The following is a 14423-nucleotide window of genomic DNA, read 5'->3' on the forward strand; positions in this document are numbered from 1 at the left end:
TCCTCTAATAAGTTAGTGTATTCACAAGTGGACAGGCAGAGGTTTGCAAAAGGACTGGTTGGTTGTACGGTTTTCCTCTTCCTGAGACCAGGACGCGTCTCAGATTAATAGGCAAAAGGAAGTACTGAGAGTTACAAAATAGAAAAATCTGAAAAATTTAAAACTTTTTATTCAGGAGAATCTCAAAGTACAATGAACTTCCAGAATTTCAGAAATTATTTTTTCTTTTTTCAATCTTGTTGTATCTGTCACCACCACCACCCTGTAAACATTTTTTCCTTTGCTGGAATATTTTAAAGCAGTCCCCAAAGATCATGTCAGACACCCTTTCAGTATCATCTTAAAGTGATCAGGACTTAAAAAAAAGAAGAAGAAACACGATGACTCTTGGATTAGCTGTTTTGAAGTATTCAAGAAAATTGTGTTTAAAATTTGAGTTGTTTACTCTGGCCTACTTTTAGGAAAAGGAAAGCTCATATTTCCCAGAAAACTCTTTCACCACCAAAACAAAGAACAGGAAAAAATCTGATTGGCTTGGCTCTATGGATTTGGAGTATCAAAGACGGGGCTTCCTCATCTGCAAGATTTAGGAATCCTAGAGATTTTTTTTTTCTTACATCTCCCTTTCAAGCAGGAAAATGGGTTAGCCTGTCATAACAGATTATCACTATAAATCATATCCGTGAACATGTTAGGGATTCTGCCTGTATTTACTCTTGCCTTCATTTTCTTAATAGCTGAAGCCATCATCCATAATATGCAAATCTGAATGGATTAGCAACCTAAATACATAGAATGAAATCTTTCAGATTATAATCAGGAGTAACACCAAAGTGTTAAAATAGAAAGTCTCAATTTTTACTTAGAGGAAGTTGGAAGAATATAAGGGAGAAAAGAAACTAATTTTGAACAATTACTCAATTATCTAACAAATATTTAGTAAGTGCTTTTTGTGTTCCAGGCATGATGCTATGCCCTGTGCAGTCAGGGGTATGATAATAGGCTTACAGACCAAAAATCAAAGTGATATTTAGATTTATATATGTCTAGATTACAGAAAGAGAGTAACAAGCTTTTTAAATTGAAACTAATGACTTACAGAACACCAGTTTTAAAAGTTGTATTAATTATTATTTTAACCCAAATAAATATAGCCCTCTTTAGTGCTAGTTAAACTTTTATTATGGAAATGAAAAGACTCTTGGACAAAAAATTTACATTAAGAGTCTGTTGAGGGTGGGGACAATGGAGGTGAAGAGGGAAGATTGAGATTTTCGGAAGTAAAATCAACAGGATTTGATGCTAGATTAGAGAGGGGGATAGTGTTTTCTGTAATTGTGTTATTATTTGGAGTTGGGAGAGGTGGGTGGGGACAACTTTTCATCCCTGGGCAAGTTTAGAAATCAATGTAGAGATATTGGAAGCAAATCAACCCCATTTCTGTTAAGCCAGAGAACACTGTCCTAGAAATACTCGTTTGAGAATTGTCAGTATAAATGAAGCTTCTGGTTTGGATGAGATTGCTAGGACCAAGTTAGAGTGTGAAGGCCTAGAAACAAGTGAGGTACTACCACAGTGAATGCCCTGTAGAGGAAAATGAACTTGCAAGAAGAGAGAGAAGGAGTAGCAAGAGAGTTAAGAGCAAATTAAGGAAAGCCAGCGGAGTGTTTCTCTGGAAGTAAGTAGGGAGCATCTAATAGTGTCAAGTCCTTACTAAGATCATTACTTACTTGTCAAGTGAGATGAGAACAAGAAAAAGTGTCTTGGATTTAGTGATATGGGAAGCCTGCAGTCATCCTGTCTACAGTTGTTTGGGGGCAGTGATAGCAGAGGCCAGAATAAAGCAGGGGTGAGGAAATGGAGATTGAAGTGCAAAATAAGTTTGATTTTGTAGGTGAGAAAGGGATAAGGCAGTAAAGGAAGTATAGGTCAAAAGTGGGTTTTGTTTTTCTTGTTTGAATTAAATTGGGTTAGATTAGAGCATGTTGAAATGATGTTGGGAAAGAATTCAATTGCTAAGGATTTAATTGAGTAATCAGGAGAAAATAGGCATAGTTGATATGTGGGTTCCTAGAAGGGTGGAAGAGGTTAGGCATCAAAGCTCAGGTGCAGAGATTACCTTTATATGGGAGAGAGCGCTGCAGTTTCTCTAATTAATCATAAAGCATATTGTTCTTCCGGTACGGTCATTAGCACTTACTACAGTACGATATACAGAGTAGCACTAACAAAAGTGTTAACCTACTTCTCTGACGACAATTTATGAGGTAGAGCTAGTCTAAATTGGTGGAAAGAAACACTCCAGATTTGGGAGAGTAAGGAGAAGGACTGAGAAAAACAATCACCTCCCATTGCTAAAAAGAAGTCCTCTTAGCTCTAAAGAGCACATTATTGTTAGCTGGGAAAAGACCTGGAAGGGAATGATTGTTCTTACTAAGAAATAAATGAAGGAACACATTTTATTGTCAGTGCCCCTCAATTCTTGGAGGTGAACATACTTTTCTTCTGATATGCAATGAAGTTGAGTTAATCTTAAAGGTCCCACCCCACAGCCTTCTTTGCATTTGAAAGGAACAAAAAAATCATGAACCATGGATGTCAATAAACCTAGGGTGGCAAAAGGAAAAGGAATGGAAGTGAAGTACCATAAAGAAATGGTGCCCATTTGTGTAACCTGTGTTTAAGGTGCTATTCATCATCCAAGATTAAAGGAAGAAATTTATTACATTGAGTAGATGCAAGAGAACTTCAAGAAAGTTACCTCCAAGGAAAGACAAAGAGGTGCATTTTATCACCACTACGACTGCTTTATTCTTTTATCTGACAAGGAAAATTAATCCACGGGAGCCACAAACTCAAAGATTTGTTTTTTGCTGCAGTGATGTGTTTCTTAGGTTAGCTTTGTCAATTGACCTATATTTACTAGTAACAAGTCCATGCTAACCAATTTTTATGTCTCTCCCATAGATTGCATTTGGAAAATCATTCTGTGAAGGAATATAATGTACCTATTTATGATTGACACATGACAGGCCAATAAACTTCTAAATACTGCAGCTTCTTCACTTGTTAAAATTAGCTTTTTGAAGTTAAGATAGGTCTCTAGGAAAGAGAGTAGCTGATTAGTTATTTAAATGAAATGTACTGTCAAGAAAAAGTAATATAAATATAAATAAAAATATTGTATTAATAATGGCCCATTTTTCCCATGGCAAATATGAACAAGACTGGAAATAGGAACTCTGTTCCCAAGGGAATTCTCAGAACACATTATCAAATACAGTTATTACAAGGAACTAATTTATCCAGATAGGGGAGGTGGGCACAAAACTGAATTCTCTGTGAATGCTGAGATGGTACTACTGTGTAAAGCTCATACTGAGGATATTTAGAAAGCGTAATGACAGGCTAGAGCATCCTCTGGCCATATTTACAAAAATAAGGTGGTTTTTACTAGTCAGCTAATAAAAAGTAATCACATCAACTCGCTTTTCGTAGGAGGGCAGAAGCCAGGGTGCAACCAGAGCCCGAGTCTGTAGACATCAATTGACACGCAAGATGCAAAATAACCAAGAAGCCTTTTTTAATAGGCATCATTCTAAATAATCATCTCCTTAAAATAGCTAATACATGGGGGCGCCTGAGTGGCTCAGTTAAGTGTCCCCCCTCTTGATTTCGGCTCAGGTCATGATCCTGTGGTCGTGAGATTGAGCCCCACTCAGGCTCCCCAGTCAGTGTGGAGTCCGCTTCAGATGCTTTCTCCCTCTCCCTGCCCCTCTACTCCTCCCCACTGGCGCTCTCGCTTTCTCAAAAAAATAAATAAATAAAATCTTTAAAAACAAAATAAAATAGGTAATACATGAACATAGTGTTAAAAAAAAAGTCAAGCCATGCAAGATTATACATACACACATGCACACACGCACACACAGAGTAAGGTTTGCCTTTACCCACTGTCCTCTAGTCATCCAGTTCTCCTCAAAGGTACTGTTCTTGTGTATCCTTTCAGAGATGGTCGGTGCAGTTTCCTCACTTCTAAATTTGGTAATTCTGCTGTACTTGGGATTTTGACAAGTTTTCGACCTGCTAAGAAAGGGTGTTCTGAAGCCAGTGTATTCCTAAATTGAGAGCTAAAGGACAAGGAAATGCAAGAGACAAATGAGATCCTGTCACAAGAAACAAAGGACACTGGGGAAAAAGGCATGAAAGGAAAAGATAAATCAGCTACGATATTTGGAAGAATAATGTTTCCCTCTTTAACAACACAGCTTAATTAGGAAAAACAAAACTTTAGAGTCACATTCTTAAAAAAATTCAGGCTAGGTCATTGTCAAGCTGTGTAACTGGTCATTACTCAATCTTCGAGCTTTCCTCTCCTAAATTATAAAGATAATACTAACTACCACAGAGAGCTGTGAGGTATCGAGCACTTAGGAAGAGCCTGCTAAGTGGTATGTTTTCATTTTCTTAGGTACTGTCTTTTGTTGTTGTTGTTACTTTTTAAAGACTTTATTTATTTGACAGAGAGAGCACAAGCAGGAGGAACAGCAGAGGGAGAGAGAAGCAGGCTCCCCGCTGAGTGGAGAACCCGATGCTGGGCTCCATCCCAGGACCCCTGGATCATGACCTGAACCTAAGGCAGACGCTTAATAGACTGAGCCACCCAGGAGCCCCTTAGGTACTGTTTAAAGGAAATGGTTATTGTATTTTAATTGTTTCTTCCCTCTGATTCTACCCCAGTATTTATTTGTTTTTAATTGAAATGTAATTGACATAAACCACTTTAATATTTATTGTTAATAATGTATCTAAGGATTTAAAATTTATTTATTTTTTAATTCCAGTATAATTAACATACACTGTTAGTTTGTTCATTTGTTTTGTTTCTTAAATTCCACATATGAGTGAAAGCATACGGTATTTGTTTTTCTCTGACTAACTTATTTCACTTAACATTATACCCTCTAGATCCAGCCACGTTGTTACAGATGGCAAGATTTCATTCTTTTTATGGCTGAGTAATATTCCATTGTATATATTCACCACATCTATCTATTCATCTATCGATGGTCACTTGGGCTATTTCCATATCTCAGCTATTGTATATAATGCTGCAATAAACATAGGGTGCTTGGTGCATATATCTTTTCAAATTAGTGTATTCATTTTCTTTGGGTAAATACCTAGTAGTGGAATTACTGGATCATATGGTATTCTATTTTTAATTTTTTGAGGAACCTCCATACTGTTTTGCACAGTGGCTGCACAACTTGTATCTAAGGGTTTAAGTCAGCTTCCTCCCTGGGAAAATAAATTTCCCTTGGAACAAACTGTATGGAATTAGAAAACACAAAGCCAAAGGTTAAACTCTAAGAGGGCTGTTCAAGTACATTTAGGGTCTAGGGAAAATGTATATACCCTACTGGTCTGAAGGACATCATGGGAATGAGAATCATCACTGTAAAAAGATCTTGGAAGTATATACCATATTTAATCTGTTTTCCCCACTACATTTACAATAAGGCTTTGTATCATAATAAAATCTTTATATCTACCTATCTATCTATATGATATATATCTGTGTGTGTACAAAACACATATAGGTGAATAACTTACCTACACAGTTTTTTGCTCATAATCAGTATTCAGTAAATGTTTATCAAATTAAAATCAGTAGACTATTTTTATTTATATCCACATACATATGTATACACATATGTGTATGGATTAAGGGATATAGTGCTGGTTTTATAAATAAGACTTCTGTTTGGCCAAAAAGTAACAAAAATGAAAGAAAAGCCAATGGTAAATTGGACATCAGATAGGACATTTTTCCAGTAAATAAAGGAGACTATTTTTTTTTCTTTTTAAAGATTTTATTTATTTATTTGACAGAGAGAGAGAGAGACAGCGAGAGAGGGAACACAAGCAGGGAGAGTGGGAGAGGGAGAAGCAGGCCTCCCGCCGAGCAGGGAGCCCGATGCGGGGCTCAATCCCAGGACCCTGGGATCACGACCTGAGCCGAAGGCAGATGCTTAACGACTGAGCCACCTAGGCACCCTGAGCCTATATTTTCTTTTTCTTTTTTTTTTTTAAGATTTTATTTATTTATTTGACAGAGAGAGATACAGTGAGAGAGGGAACACAAGCAGGGGGAGTGGGAGAGGGAGAAGCAGGCCTCCCGCGGAGCAGGGAGCAGGGAGCCCGATGCGGGGCTCGATCCCAGGACCCCGGGATCATGACCTGAGCCGAAGGCAGACGCCCAACGACTGAGCCACCCAGGCGCCCCGCCTATATTTTCTAATGGTCTTTATATGTATTTTTAATTTGACTGTTTGTAGACTCCATTTACTACAAGCATTTACCGGAGGCTACCAGAAGTATACATATGGTGCCGTGTTGAAGTCACTTAAGTAAATATAATACCATTATCATTTGTAGGGTGGCATGGGAAATATATATCGTATATAATTCCATTATGATTACTTGTTATACTTCATTTATACAAAATTAATTATTCCACCTACTACTGTAATCACAAATTATCCCTCAAGATTTCAAAAGATAAAAGGTTAACTGCAATCTGTGAGGCCTGCTTTCTAGGTTTTTTCCTTCAGATAAAAACATGGCATAGTAGGGAGTGTAAGCTATCACAAGAATTATCCCTAGAAAAACACAAAGTTGCATTTCCACATCCCCCCCAACTCCACTCCCATTCTGTGCTCCTTCTTGCAACTTCATGGACATCTCTGTGAGCTCCTAGGTTTCTTCTCCATTCAGAATTTGTATGATGGACTGTGTTTCAATAGTGTCCCCTCCCCCAATGTGGTCTGGCCCTTTGAGATATTACCCTACAGTTTTGGGTTTTTTTTTTTTTTCCCCCACTCATAACAATTTCTGTTGGTAACAGTTATCTTGAATGTTGACCATGAATCTGACCTTATGCTTTGATAAGATCATGGAATTTGGAGTCCTCTATTCTGAGAGTCATTATTTTTGGAAATATTTACTAATGCATTCTTTGTACTAGACACTGAGAAATATATAATGAAAATAATCCCTACTTTTAAGGCTCTTACATTTTAGTAAGGAAAATGGATAAGAAAATTAATAACAACATATTGCAATTACTACTATAATGAGGTATATCTGGATACCATTGGTCTTCAAAAGAGGGACTTCTCTCACTCTTTTTGAATCAAAGACTATTTCAAGAGAGTTGACACCAAAGTTGGATCTTGAAGGAATAATAAAGATTAGCAAAATGAAGAAGGGAATGCTGTCCTAGGCAGAGGGAACAGTTTTTACACAACCCCAGAGGCATAAGAGGACTTAGAGAATTCAAGGAATTACAAATGGTTTGTGGTAGCAATATTAACATAATGGGAATTTTGGAAAGACTAATAGAAATCAGGTCATTGAAAAGCCTTATACATACATCGTAAGGAACTTGAACTTTATATGGAAGATAATGGGGTGCCCATTGAATAGGAAAGTGATATAAGCACATTTACATTTAGAAATTGGACTCTGACCATAGTTTGGAGGAGAACAAGAGGTAGTTATGGAGCTAATGCAATAATTCACAGGATTAAAAAGGAGTGTCTAGACCATAAGAACAATTTCAAGAGCTATTTGGACTAATGATAGAAATCCTACTTTCCTGAAAGTGTCTTCTATCAGCCTCATGGGAGCCCTGGACACGGGCTGCCAGGTAAAGGTCAAACTAAAGGAGCTAACAGACATGTATCAAAATGTTACAAACTGGGGAAATATCAAACCAATAAAATAATTTTTGCTATATCAGAGAGCATGAAGTCTTTAGGAGAGGAAAAAATGTTAAGGTTATTGAGAGATTCTCATCCAATGTTTGAATCCCCTTTATAGCATATCTGTCAAGTGGGGATCCATCCCATGTTAAATAATTCCAGTGAGAACAATCCACCATTCCCTAAGAAAGGTCACAAACATTTGCTCTAATTTTAAAAAAGGAAAAGAGAAGAAAAGAAAAGAATAACAGAAAACAGCAAGCTTTGTAGGGACTTGCAGGTCAAAATTCTAGGTGCAATTCAGATTTTCTATTGACTTCATCTTCACTCTCTTCCTAAAATTTCAGATTTTCTATTGACTTCATCTTCACTCTCTTCCTAAAATTCATCCCTGTATAGTGATTTATATGTAGGACTGACTTTATGGGAAGGCTGCCTTTTTTTTTTTTTAAGTTTTTATTTATGGGAAGGTTGACTTTAAAGGAAGCTATTCCCTAAGTAATGTCATTTTGGGGGCCAGGAAGCAAAGCTTCTCCACCCTTAACCACCCCTCCCCAAACTATCATAGAGTCTCAAATCACACCATTAGCATTTCTAAAGAAATGGCACATTAAACTGAGTCGCACTAGGGTGTTAATGACATATCTGATGGATTTTATCCTGACATTGGGGACCCTGAAAGTAAAGAACCACTGGCAAAGGAAAGAGCACTAAAAGTGAAGAAAAAAGCAACACCAAGGCAAGATAAGCCAGTTTGCCAGTGGTCCACATACAGAGATGTTTAGTTGATTGCATACGAAGGACTGGGAATTTGTTCAAAATATTGTTTCTAGGGCTCCTCCTTGTATTATTTTGTCTCAACAGAACTGGGATGAATTCTTGAGCAATTCTGATATGCAGCTAAATTTAGGAACTGCTAGCTGTGAAGCCACATAAAAAAAAAACAAAAACACACAAAACAACATAACACCCCCCCCCTCACGTAAACACATAAAAGCAATGTCCCTATTCTGCCTAGGGCCATCTTGGTTTGTTTATACAAAGCTCTTGTTCTAAAGTCTCTAAGGTGAAGGTTATGGGGAGAATCAATGGCACATTAGGTACCTCATGAAATGTGCTATTGACTTTTTTAAAGTTTCTAAGTTTACTCAAACAACAGTAGGTTTTCAACAAGCAGAATATGTTGATGAGTACAAAATGATACATAGCACTTTGCCTTTAAAATTTCTTTTGGCAGTTGCAGCATATGTCTCTAAGGATCAGAGTTTTATGAATTTGTAACAAACACTAGGTCATTGGGCCTCATGATATCTTTGTGAATCCAGTGGCAAGTTTCAGCTCTGATTTTTCTTTAGGAAATGGACAAGGAGATAAAAATGCATTGTTATAGTAGTGCAATGACAGAAAAGTGTTCTCACAATTATGGTTGAAGGACTCAGGTCAAAGATATAAAAACAATAATTAGCATTTGTTTAACACTTTATAGTTTATAAAGCTCATTTGCATATTTGATTCTTCTAATAATTCTGTAATATTGGTAGGTGTTGAGATAGATGAAAATTTCTCAAAACCCCAAGTGTGAGGGAATTTCCCAAGGTTTATAAGAGTATTCTAAGTTTTTAAAACAATTCCAGCTATGAGACAGAATGTCATACACTGTTTTTTGTTTTCTAAATAATTCTAGTAAATTCAAAATACAAATTCAGAAATGTTAATAATGTATACAAAGAGTTGTTTTATTACTCCTGGACACATGTAGTAAATAATTACAGAATTATCTTTGGGGCGCCTGGATGGCTCCGTTGGTTAAGCATCTGCCTTAGGCTCAGGTCATGATCCCAGGGTCCTGGGATCAAGCAGGGATTCTCCTTCTCCCTCTACCCCTCCCCCTGCTCACACTTGTGTGCATGCACTCTCTCTCTCTCTCTCTGAAATTAAATAGATAAATAAATTTTAAATAAATAATAAATAAATAAATAGAACTATCTTTTATTGAGCACCTAGTCTGAGCTCAGCACTGTGTCAGGTGCATAAATTATCTCCAGTCCTCATAACAACGCTGTACTTATTTTGCGAAAGAGGAAATTGAGACTCAGAGAGACTAAGTGAGGTGCCCAGTAATTAATAATAATTAACAAATTGCAAAGACAGCATTCAAACTCCCATCTTTCTGATTCCAAAATTATTTTCATTACCCCTTTCTTCAATGATTACAAGGATGTTTCCCTTTAGTCATCAATTATGAGTCACTTTAGACTTACTCATTTATATACATATAATATCAGTTCATTTATATGACCACGCATACTGAAAACATTTTTCTCCCAGACAGATTATTTCTAGGGCCTGAACATTAGCTGCGTACTGAATATAAAATGGAGAAAAAAATATCCCTGTTATGGAGTTTGTAGTCTAGCCTGGGAACTCTATCAGTGAACAAATAACTAGAATATAAAGTGATGACTACTGCTTGGAAACATCTGCCTGTAGCAACTAACAGGAAGTCGTCACTGCCTCAGCTGTGCTTTGGGGTACTGATTTCGAATATGTAAAATACTAAAACCTTTAGTGAACAGCACTTAATTGATTTATTTAATATTATGTAATGTGCTTATAGGTAATGAAAAAAAGTAGATTTTTTTTTTAAATTTTATTTATTTGAGAGAGAGAATGAGAGATAGCACGAGAGGGAAGAGGGTCAGAGGGAAGAGGGTCAGAGGGAGAAACAGACCCCCCGCTGAGCAGGGAGCCCGATGCGGGACTCGATCCCGGGACTCCAGGATCATGACCTGAGCCGAAGGCAGTCGCTTAACCAACTGAGCCACCCAGGCGCCCCAAAAAAGAGTAGATTTTTAAGAAATTCTTTTCCAGGGGGCCACCTGGCTGACTCAGTTGGAAGAGCATGGGACCATCGATCTCAGGGTTGTGAGTTCGAGCCCCACATTGGGTGTAGAGATTATGTAAAAAAAAAAAAAAACCCAACCTTTAAAGAAATTCTTTTCCTTTTAGAAATGGAAATTTCACAATAAACTCAAATAGTAGGTAAATGCCTTAAGGCATTCAGAAGTTTATGTAATCACTGATGTGGCTAGGATAATTTTTTCAGTTTAATAGTTATGACTATTACAGTCCTCATTTTTACTCCTGGTCACATGGTTGTAGCTGGTATTTATAACAACTGTCAATTCCATAGTTCCTTTGCCCTCAGCAAATTCCTTATCTGGTTCCTTGCCTGGTAGGGTGACCTCACCTTCATCTCTGAAGGGTGTGGGCCATTAGTCCTGCCTGAACTGGGTTGCTGTAGTTTCTCTCTTGGCTTAAATCCAGGATGTGGGAGTGGTAAGAGCGCTTTGAGAGATCTTCCACAATCCAAACATGCTCTTCCTTATCCCCACTGTGCCATAGTAACCCAATTTCCCCTTGGTAGTCAGGATCAATCACCACACCAAGAACAGTAACCACCTGCTTTGCCTGTTGATTCGTCAGCATGAGGAGCCCAAAGTTCACCAGGGAGCAGTCTCAACTTCCAGCTTAATGGAACCATTATTGTGTCCTCTGGTGGAAGCACTCCTCCCTTTGGAACTGAGACCTGTATACTAACAGAACCAAAGTCACAAGGATAAGAAGCAAAAAGTTTGCTAGTGGATCACTAGGGATAATAATGAAAGGAGTCACTCCCTTTCCACCCCCTGTAATTCCCAGACCCATGAATTCTGTCTATAGGAGAAAGAGCACCACCTGTATTATTACCTGATTTAGAGCAAATACTGCCTCTTGGAGGATGTTGCCTCAGCTGCACAAGGTATGCCATAGGTCATTTAGCTGGTGCATAAATGAGTCTTCAAAAAGCCACTCCACCATTCTATCAAGTCAGTGGCTTTAGGATGAGGGGGGACAAGGTAAGATTTACAGAGTTGATGCTCTAAGAAATACCATGACAGTGGATAAGCCATTCCATAAATCTGTGGAGGGTGGTTTGGGCATAAACTTTACGCCAGAACGGAGAAGGAATCTCTATATATAGAGTAAGTGTCTATTCCAGTGAGAACAAAGTTCTGGTCTTCCCATAATGGAAGTAGTCCAACATAATAAACCTGCTCCCAGCTAGGTGACAGGTCCCTTTCTGGGAATGGTTCTGTATAAGGGGCTCAGTTTTGATTTGCTCTAAACAAAACCACATCTGGAATAGCAGCCATGATTGGAATTGCTATCTAATTGAATTTACAATAATCCACTGTCATTCTCCAAGATCCATCTGTCTTCTACAGGCTCTCCCTAACCCTTATTTTACTGGCCAATAGGTAATACATTACAGATGGAATTTTTTTCTTCTTAATGTTCATATAGGCATCTTTTTCAATGTGGACACTTAAAGAATTCTATCAAAACTAGAAGGAAAATTAGAGAGTATTTTTCTTTATTTTTATAAAAGATTTATTTATTTATTTGAGACAGAGAAAGATAATACATGTGTGTTGTGGGGGGAGGGGCAGAGGGAGGCAATCTTCAAGCAGACTCTCCACTGAGCAAGGAGCCCAACTCAGGGCTCATCTCACAATACTGAGATCATGACCTGAGCGGAAACCAAGAGTCAGATGCCTAACCGACTGAGCCACCCTGGCACCCCAAGAGAGTATTTTTTTTTAAAGCACTACTTTGGCAACCTCAGCCATAAAGGAAAAAATAAGCACTTCTTTCTCTTTATTTATAATAATAGCTACATTTATTGTGAATTTATCCTCATAACAACCTACAAATTAAATATTAACCCCATTAGTTAAATTGGAAAACTGAGATGCAGTGAAATTAAGTGAAATGGTCCAAGTTCCAAGCAGAGTAGAACAAGGTCTTAGCCAGATTTCTCACTCCAAAGCTCTTTCTCTTTATACTCCACAACATTCTAACACAAGAGATTATGTTATTCTCTTTCTAGCACATGTTCTCGTATTGCATGATACAATTTTATTCTTTTAAAAGGGATATAAGTAGGGCACCTGGGTGGCTCAGATGGTTAAGCGTCTGCCTTCAGCTCAGGTCATGATCTCAGGATCCTGGGATCGAGTCCCACATCGGGCTCCTTGCTTAGCCAGGAGCCTGCTTCTCCCTCTGCCTGCCACTCCCCCTGCTTGTACTCTCCCTCTCTCTCTCTCTGGCAAATAAATAAATAAAATCTTAAAAAAAAAAAGATATAAGTAGGAGGGTAATGAAAATAAAGTTATATGTTGTCAGGCACTTTTAAACTTTTTGTTTTAACATGCATTTTGAATTTCATAAATACTTCTGTAGCATTTACCTCTTCCGTGTTTTCTGTTCTTCAGAGTAAATAGAGGAGGGGCACCTGGGTGGCTCAGTCGTTAAGTGTCTGCCTTCAGCTCGGGTCATGGTCCTGGGGTCCTGGGATCGAGCCCTGCATCAGGTTCCCTGCTCGGCGGGAGGCCTGCTTCTCCCTCTCACACTCCCCCTGCTTGTGTTCCCTCTCTTGCTGTGTCTCTCCCTGTCAAATAAATAAATGGAGTCTTAAAAAACAAAAACAAAAACAAAGTAAATAGAGGAAAATAATGCTAACAATTTTTATGGAACTTAATCAGTTCTTACAAAAATAATACCTATGAAACAGGTTTGAAAATCTGCAGTTCCCTATATGGATGCTAGCAATTATTATTTATTGACTCTTCAAACTTTGTAATATAGAAAAGTTAAATCATATGCAAAAGGTTCAACAATTAATAACTCATGATCAATCTTGCTTCATTTTTTTACATACGCTTATTTCTTCCTTCACCCACCCATTCCCAGATCATCTTAAAGCAAATTCCTAGATAATTTCATTAGTTGTAAGAGTGTATATCTTCCCCAAATTAAAGAATCAGCAAGAATGTCCTGATGGATATCATTGATCATCAAATAACACATTGTATGAGGTGGGGTCACCCAAGGTTTCATCTTCAAGATGTTTATAATCCTTTCCTGAAGTGTATTTTCTCAAAGTCTGGAGGCGTAGCTCCTGAGGAATGTCTTTCTTTGAGCTACTAAAACAAGATAACTCTGACTTTTCTGACCATACCTACATAGAGCAGAGACTGATGATGGTCCTTTCGTAACAACACTGAAGTTTTTGCCAGGCCATCAAGCTAGACTATTACAGCTAATTGCAATCATTTTTCTAAATCTGATCAATGGAATATGAGAAGTGATTTCTGCCACTACCAGGTCTTTTCCTCAAAGAAATTGGCATGCTTTCAACTTGTTTTTTCCTCTAACCTTCTGGTCTGGATGCAAAAGTGATGGTGGAGGCAAGAACAGCCAGAGACAAAAGCCACATGTTGAGAATGGCAGAGCCTCTTTACCAGCCCAGAACCACCTATTTCTTAGGTAAAGGAGATAAAATGACACCTTTCTTTAGGCTACTGTATTTTTAGATCTCTTTGTTTCAAAAAGCTTAGACTATACCGTAATTAATGTATCTATAAAATGCTGAAACTGAAACCAAATGATTAGATTTTTTGTTTGCTTTTTTTTTTTATAAGCACCTTTTGTTTATATAAGACCCATGGGGTGCCTGGCTGGCTCAGTCAATAGAGCCTGTGACTCTTGATCTCAGGGTTGTGAGTTCAAGCCCCAAGTTGGGCCTGGAGACTACTTAAAAAAAAAAAA

The sequence above is a fragment of the Phoca vitulina genome, unplaced genomic scaffold (genome assembly GCF_004348235.1).
Source record: "Phoca vitulina isolate PV1807 unplaced genomic scaffold, GSC_HSeal_1.0 scaffold3, whole genome shotgun sequence".
Taxonomy (NCBI): Eukaryota; Metazoa; Chordata; class Mammalia; order Carnivora; family Phocidae; genus Phoca; species Phoca vitulina.